The sequence below is a fragment of the Triturus cristatus genome, chromosome 4_1, assembly GCF_964204655.1.
Source record: "Triturus cristatus chromosome 4_1, aTriCri1.1, whole genome shotgun sequence".
NCBI classification, from domain to species: Eukaryota; Metazoa; Chordata; class Amphibia; order Caudata; family Salamandridae; genus Triturus; species Triturus cristatus.
This window is the reverse complement of record NC_140585.1, coordinates 42,351,971-42,360,722: the sequence shown is the minus strand read 5'-3', so window position 1 is coordinate 42,360,722 and position 8,752 is coordinate 42,351,971.

The window sequence follows — 8,752 nt, the reverse complement described above, 5'->3', positions numbered from 1 at the left end:
TTCAACAAATATTTCATATTCATGATGTTATTTCTTACAAAATATTAATATGTAAAGCTGTTGATCTTACGCATAACTTAACTGAATTAGAAGGTAAACTGTTTAACTTCCTAATATCAGCTGCTTTAAAGTCCATTACATTTTGCTGGAAGGATATTTCGTCTTTATCGGTTCATGCTTGGTGGTCATGGGTCATTTTTACAAGAAGAGGTGCTCAATTATCCCTGAAAGGGATCAATCACAATTCTAATTTGTTTCACTCGTTTTGGTTACCCATAGATGTATACTTATCTTTATAATTGTATATGTATACTTGATTCACCGTTTTACAGTCATTCTATTTAACGCCTTATATGATGAATGTAGCTCCTTTTTCTAATAAGTTGACAATGCAATTTTTCATGGCTCCCTCCCTGCCCTTCTTTTTAGTTTATCTCCCCTCCTTCTAAATGATTATATATACATCTTTAACTATTGTATTTAGAACTGCTTTTAGAAATGTTTTATTTTATATAGGTATTTTCGCTTGTGATAAATTTTTTCTGTATTGTCTGTATTTGTTCATTCTTATGGAAAATCTAATAAAACATTTTGAACTCAAAAAAAAAAAAAGAAACAGGCCAGGATGAAGGGCGGTGAGATATAGGAGAAAAACCAGATACTGTATATCAACAGTCTGATCTGTCATTCAGCTGGGCAGTGCCTTCCACTGCAGGAGGTAGATATCTAAGGACAGAAAGAGCCCTCTGGTGTCTTATCTGTTCTATTACAGTGTCTAGTTTCTAATATTAGATGTGATATACATTCAAATCATAGTTAAACCCAATTGGTCGCACACTGCTACACCTACCAGTCGTGTTCCCCCAATGAAAATGGTCCCTGAAGGTCAGCTTCGGCGGATACACCTATGCTCGAGTGTGAATGCAAGTATGCGTGGCGTGTGCCATCCCTGGACACGTGTTTCGAGGTAGTTGCCTCTCGTCAGCAGGGAGTAGGAAAATGAGTGTGGGGTTGCTGTGTAAGCTGCTAAAATCGTTATCAGGTCTAGTACCTCTCGTAGCGCGCAGGTGCGTAACCAGAGTCCGTCGACTCCACCGGCTCAAGGGAGCCTGAATATAAAGTTAAACCCAATTGGTCGCACACTGCTACACCTACCAGTCGTGTTCCCCCAATGAAAATGGTCCCTGAAGGTCAGCTTCGGCGGATACACCTATGCTCGAGTGTGAATGCAAGTATGCGTGGCGTGTGCCATCCCTGGACACGTGTTTCGAGGTAGTTGCCTCTCGTCAGCAGGGAGTAGGAAAATGAGTGTGGGGTTGCTGTGTAAGCTGCTAAAATCGTTATCAGGTCTAGTACCTCTCGTAGCGCGCAGGTGCGTAACCAGAGTCCGTCGACTCCACCGGCTCAAGGGAGCCTGAATATAAAGTTAAACCCAATTGGTCGCACACTGCTACACCTACCAGTCGTGTTCCCCCAATGAAAATGGTCCCTGAAGGTCAGCTTCGGCGGATACACCTATGCTCGAGTGTGAATGCAAGTATGCGTGGCGTGTGCCATCCCTGGACACGTGTTTCGAGGTAGTTGCCTCTCGTCAGCAGGGAGTAGGAAAATGAGTGTGGGGTTGCTGTGTAAGCTGCTAAAATCGTTATCAGGTCTAGTACCTCTCGTAGCGCGCAGGTGCGTAACCAGAGTCCGTCGACTCCACCGGCTCAAGGGAGCCTGAATATAAAGTTAAACCCAATTGGTCGCACACTGCTACACCTACCAGTCGTGTTCCCCCAATGAAAATGGTCCCTGAAGGTCAGCTTCGGCGGATACACCTATGCTCGAGTGTGAATGCAAGTATGCGTGGCGTGTGCCATCCCTGGACACGTGTTTCGAGGTAGTTGCCTCTCGTCAGCAGGGAGTAGGAAAATGAGTGTGGGGTTGCTGTGTAAGCTGCTAAAATCGTTATCAGGTCTAGTACCTCTCGTAGCGCGCAGGTGCGTAACCAGAGTCCGTCGACTCCACCGGCTCAAGGGAGCCTGAATATAAAGTTAAACCCAATTGGTCGCACACTGCTACACCTACCAGTCGTGTTCCCCCAATGAAAATGGTCCCTGAAGGTCAGCTTCGGCGGATACACCTATGCTCGAGTGTGAATGCAAGTATGCGTGGCGTGTGCCATCCCTGGACACGTGTTTCGAGGTAGTTGCCTCTCGTCAGCAGGGAGTAGGAAAATGAGTGTGGGGTTGCTGTGTAAGCTGCTAAAATCGTTATCAGGTCTAGTACCTCTCGGCAATTACCTCGAAACACGTGTCCAGGGATGGCATTTTAAACTTTTTACTCGTGGCATAGGTGTACCCGCCGCTGTCACTACATTCTCCAGAATCCTATGGGGCTATTTGCTAGTATGACGAGCGGTGTGCGACCCACTTCGCATTTTATACATTCAAATCATAACTGTGTTTCCAACTCTCTAAGCCTGCTGAAGTTCTGACTAGTTCTAGAGTCAACACTAAATAATTGTCTATAAAATGAATGTCTTTTTGCAATGAAACATTTGTGCCCCGAATGCCAACTGCCCACATTTCTGTAAATCGCTGAACAAACATTGGTGCTGCTCACTAAAATCACCTCTATCATTCAAGGTGAAGACTTTAACCTCGATGGACGGCAGACCTGACAGACAGTACAACGAAAACCAACCAAGGAACTCAAACAGATATGTGCAATCTCTGCTCAACACATAAACCTAGCGATGTCTGGTGACTCCACACCCTGCTGGCAGTGAATCTACCTTCTTTTCAGCCCAACAACACCAGAGTTACTCACATAGACATTATCTTCTTGTTGACCCCGCCTACTAAATTATATAACAGAGACATTAATAGAACCCACGCTGATCCCAGATCATGGATGTATCCCCCATGCATCAAAAAATACCCAGAGCAATCAATGCACACATCATGGCGCATGTTAGCACTGGCATCCTTGGCGTGGTTAGACCTAACTTTTTGCCTTCAACCCTCCTGTTTTGCTGACTTTAGGACTCTGCACACTTCACCATTGCTAACCAGTGCTAAAGTGCTTGTGCTCTCTCCTTTAAACATGATAGTATTGGCATACACCCAATAGGCATATTTAATTTACTTGTAAGTCCCTAGTAAATAGTACTACCTATACCGCTGTAAATTAAATGCTACTAGTGGTCCTGCAGCACTGATTATGCCACCCACTTAAATAGGCCTTTAAACATGTCTTAGGCCTGCCATTGCAGCCTGTGTGTGCAGTTTTAAACTGTCACTTCCACCTGCCAAAATAAGGCTTTTGTGGTGCTCAACCATTCCGTTTTAATACATATAAGGCACACCTAGGGTAGGCCCCAAACAACCCGGAGGGCAGGGTGCAGTGTATTTAAAAAGTTGAAGATGTACTTTTAAGTTTTATATGTCCTGGTAGTGAAAAACTCTTAAATTTGTTTTTCACTACTGCAAGGCCTATTTCTCCCATAGTATAACATTTGAGTTACCTTATTACATTTAATAAGCTGTAGCATCCAATTGGGAGTAGGCAGGAAGGGCGAGTTTGGTGTCTATGGAATTGTAATTAAATGCCCTCTTTAATGGTAAAATCAGATTTTTAATCACGGTTCTGAAAATGTCCCTTTAAGACATTGTGCTTTTCTTGTCCTGACCATTTAGTACCTGCAGCCTGATCCTGGGGCACATGTCTAGGTGAAGCTGGCAGTTGGTCCTTGTGTATTGTTCCCAGACAGTAAGACAAAAGGAAGATAGATGTTGGCAGAATGGGCCACTCTGAATTAATAAGGGGGAGGAGCTGTCACCCAGCGTACTTGCTCATCACAAAGGCTCTGCCTGAAGCAATCTCACAAAGGGTTTGACACTGGTCTTTTGTGACCCCAGACAAGCTGGGGCCAGAAGAGGGAGGAAGGAAATGTCTTACATCTCAGGGGAGTGGAAGCTTCTGGAAGCTTCCTCTACTTCAAAGTGGGCACCAGGTATAAATATTAAACCCTCAGACCCAACTCTTCAGTAAACTTCCGGACCTGTGGACTCTACCAGGAAGAAGGATTGCTGTGCTGCTGAAGGACTATTACTCTGCCGGCCTGTGCCCTGTGTGAGAAGGACTGGGCCTGCATCACTACACCCAGGACCGCAGAGTGACTCCAAGGGAAAGTTAGCTCGCCTCCTGATCACATGCGTCAGGGACAGAACAGGCTTCTAACAACCTTGAACTTAGCATCTGGTCTCTGTCATCTGTAAGTCCTGCCCTCCCAAGTGGTGCCACCCCAGTCCTGGAACCTTGGAAATGGGCCTGAAGATGCTCTGCCAGCCCATCTGTGGATTCCTCCGCGGCACAGCGCATCTCCCGCATAACTGGTGCATTGCCTGTGCTGCTCAACGCATTGCCCTTGGAACTGATGCATTGCCTCTCCTGCACGGACGCCCCTGATGCAAAGACTTCACATTGTCAACGCAGCCCATCGGAACCACCACTGCGTGACGCATCTCCATGCCATGGCATAGCCTTGCCCAATGCAGCCAATCAGAAGTATCACAGTGTGATGCATCTCCACACAATGACATTGCCGTACCCAATGCAGCCCATCGGGAGTACCGCTGCGTGACGAATCTCCATGAAAGGACATCACCTCACCCATTGAAGCCTATCAAAACTGCTGCTGTGCAACACATCTCCATACAAGGACATTGCATCGCCTCTGCAGCGCGACGCATCCGCGACGTGGGACTTCACATCTCTTCGCAACCAGGATCACGGTACTGCATTCAGCGGGCCTAAGTGGGTCCCTGTAGCCTTCCCACACTCCATTGCAGCCATCCAGAACTTGTGACTTTATCCTGGTCCAGCGCAACCAGATAACCACAGTTGGCACTTTGTGCTTTTTTTGGTGCTATTTTCAGTGATACTTTTAAACTTGCATAGCTCTGATTCTACTGATTGGATGCTGTGGTCTTGATTTATTCATTAAAATGTACTTTATTTTGCAATATGTTTGTGGGATTTTTCTTGTGTTGTGTTTTCACTTTAATACTGTTTGAAGTGTTGCACAACTACTGACTCCGTTTTACGATTATAACAGGCAGGACGCATTGAAGCGCCGACATATTGTGGCCCAATTTGATGATGGGCAGTATCTGTAAAATACAGTAAAAAGGTTTTTAATTCTTTGAGAACTACAATTTACAGACCCTACAACTTGCAGACTCACTCTCCAATTGAAGGACAGTTTCAAAGATTGAAAACAAATTTGGGGGACTTATCTCAACCGGAGAAAACCGTGTAACTAGGAATCAGTGTATTTCCCAAGAGACATCTCTGGATGTACTTAAGGATTATCAGCAATACCGGACGGGCCAGCCCGGAAGGTATATAATACTGGTTGGTTTTACATATACATTATGAGAGTCAATATTACAGTCTTGATAAAGATAGTGTAAACCAGGACGATACCATCGAAACGCTTCAACGCCATTGACTCCTAATCTGTGACGTTGGTTGGCACAACAGATTAAATACTTTAATTTATTGAGTTCCTTAACCCCTTCGCTGCTAGGCCTTTTCTCCCCCTCTGCTAAGCCTTTTTTTGGCTCTTTGGGGTAGTTCGCGCTTAGGCCCCTGTAACTTTTTGACCAGGTATCCACGCCAAATCTGCGTCCTTTTCTTCTAACATCATGGGGATTCTAAAGGTACCCAGGGTTTGTGGATTCCCCTGGAGGGGACCCAGAAATTAGCCAAAATACAGATAAATGTCTTTTGTTTTTGGAAAAATGGGAAAAAAGTGCTTGCAAATGAAAGCATTTATTTTTTTCCCTTCAAATGATGTCAACAAAGGGTTTATGGGGCTGAAATCACAATTTCCCAGCTTTCAGGGACTGACAGACCTTTGTCAGAAAACCAAAATCTTTTACACAGTTTTGGCATTTTACTGGGACACAGCCTATTTTTGCTATTTTTTGTGCTTTCAACCTTCTTACAGTTAATGCTAGAAATGGGTATGAAAACAATATTGAACCCTGGAAAGCTATACATTTTAGAAAAGTAGACAAAATTCTGAATTCAGCAAGAGGTCATTTGTGTAGATCCTTCAAGGTTTCTTTATAGAAACTAACAGTTGAAAATAGGAAAAATTGAAAATGAGTTGGAAAAAAACAACCATTTGCGCAAACATTTTCATGTGTAACTTCTTCTAATTATGACAGATGTTTGAAAGCAATATACTGTTGCATCCGATAGACCTTTCTAGTTGTGGGGATATATAGGACTTGTAGGTTCACCAAGAACCCGACGAACCCAGAGCCAATAACTGAGCAGGGTCTTGCAAAGGTTTTTTATTATGTACCGGGTATATAGCAATTAATTTGGGAAAATATATACATGGAAAAATCAGTATGAGAGACACCTATGTATTTCTGAAATTGGAACAAAATATAGAGTTTAGAAACAGTAGTTATTTGCACATTTCCAAAATTGTGAGTACCCATACTAGCATGAGAATTATAGGACATTTTTCAAAGTGACTTATTTTTTACACATTGTCTTACATTTGGAAGGCAGAAATGCATCAAAAGTCAATAGGTAATAACAGTTGCTCTACAGTTCTGTATTACCCTAGGTCTCCCGATAGAAATGGTACCTCACTTGTGTGGGTAGGCCTAGTGCCCGCGAGAGGAAACGGCCCAAAACGCAACGTGGACACACCACATTTTACAGTGAAAACTGACCCTTTTTTTGCAAAGTGCCTCCCTGTGGATTTTGAGCCCTAGCTCTGCCGGCACCTAGGGAAACCTAGCAAACCTATACATCTTTTAAAACTAGACACCCAGGGAAATACAGGATGGGGTGACTTGTCTGGCTCTCACCAGGTTCTGTTAGCCAAAATCCCTTGCAAACCTCAAACTTTGTCAAAAAAAACACATTTTCCTAACATTTCTGTGGTGGAAAGTTCCGGAATCTGCGTAGATCCACAAATTTCCAACCACCCAGCATTCCCACAAGTCTCCCGATAAAAATTGTACATCACTCATATGGGTGCCCTAAGTACCCGCGATAGGCAAGGGCGCAAAACCTATTGAGGAGACATCAGAATGACCAATCACAAAACAACCTGGTTTTGCAAGGGGAGTCACCTGGGTTTTTGGCCCCGGGCTCGGCGGCCATCTTGGGAAACCTACAAAACCCATACATTTCTGGAAATTAGACACCCGGGGGAGTCCAGCGAGGTATTGCTTGCATGGGTCCCCCAACGTTTTCCTACCCAGAATCCCCTGCAAACCTCAAATTTAGCTGTAAAAATCACTTTTTTTCTCAAATTTTGTGTCCCTGATCTGTGCAAAGAAAGAAACTGCTGCTACATGTCGCCTGGCTGCTGCCGCGGAGCGCCCCTCCCTATGCAAGTTCTCTAAAAACAAGAGGAATGCCAGCTATCCTCCCAGCCCTTCCCCAAAAAAGTGCAGTAAGACCAAAACGCCCCTTCGTAAGCTTTCCTGGTCCTGGGTGCTAGGCTAGCAGCCACGAGGTTCTGTAGTTGGGGGCACCAATCTGCCAAAGTACTTCGAGGAAGTGTGCTGGTGCTGTCTCTGCAGATGGTAGATGTTCCCTGAAAACCTGCATCTTGAAGCGAGAGAGTGCGTCAGCAGCATTATTCAGCACCCCCGGGACATGTTTAGCCTTCAACTGTATGTTCAGCTTCATACATAACAGCACTATCTCTTTCAGCAGGCGGAGAATCATTTTGCACCGTGCCGCCTGTTGATTGATGCATTCCACCACTGTCATGTTATCCGACCAGAAAATCACCGACTGATACTGCAGATGATGGGGCCACACCGTCAATGCCACCCAAATGGGGAACAGTTCCAAAAAACCTATGTTGGCTGTTAAACCACTCTCGACCCACCAAGCCGGCCACTGTTGGGCCACCCACTGGTTCCCGAGTATGGCACCAAATCCCACACTGCCCGCTGCGTCAGTCCATAAACCCAACTCAGCAGAAGTAGTGGGGAGACCGGGCGACACTACCCTGCCGTTGAAACCCTCCAGAAATGCGATCCAAATCCGCATGTCCTGGCGAACCTCAGACGACAGTCTTGTGTAATGATGTTTTTCGTGCAGGCCTGTCATGGCCTGTGAGATGGAACGTGAGAATGGTCGTGCCATAGGTATTACCCGTAGCGCAAAGTTCAACTGTCCCACTGTCTGCTGCAGCTGGTGTAAGGTTACTTTATCCTTTGACAGACACTTTCGCAAAGCTGCACGAAATTTCATTGTTTTTTGTTCAGGTAATCTAAAACACCCTTGTACTGAATCCAATTCAATGCCTAAAAATTCAATTGTGGTTGCTGGCCCTACTGTCTTCCCTGGTGCCAGGGGGACCCCAAATGTACGCATGAGCACACAAAATGCCTCCAATCCCCCTGCACATTCCCGGGAGCCCGCCGACCACAGAAAGAGAAAGTCATCAAGATAATGCATGACAAATTGGTGTCCAGTCGCCTGCCTGAAAACCCATTCCAAAAATGAACAACATTTTTCAAAGTAAGCACAGGAAACAGAACAACCCATGGGCATGCACCTATCCATGTAGAATTTCCCTTGAAATGAAAAACCTAGCAGGGGATGATCTAAAGGATGAACCGGCAGCAGCCGGAATGCAGATTCAATATCCGATTTAGCCAGCAATGCCCCTGGACCCAAAACCCTCAACATCTCTACAGCCTGATCAAAGGAA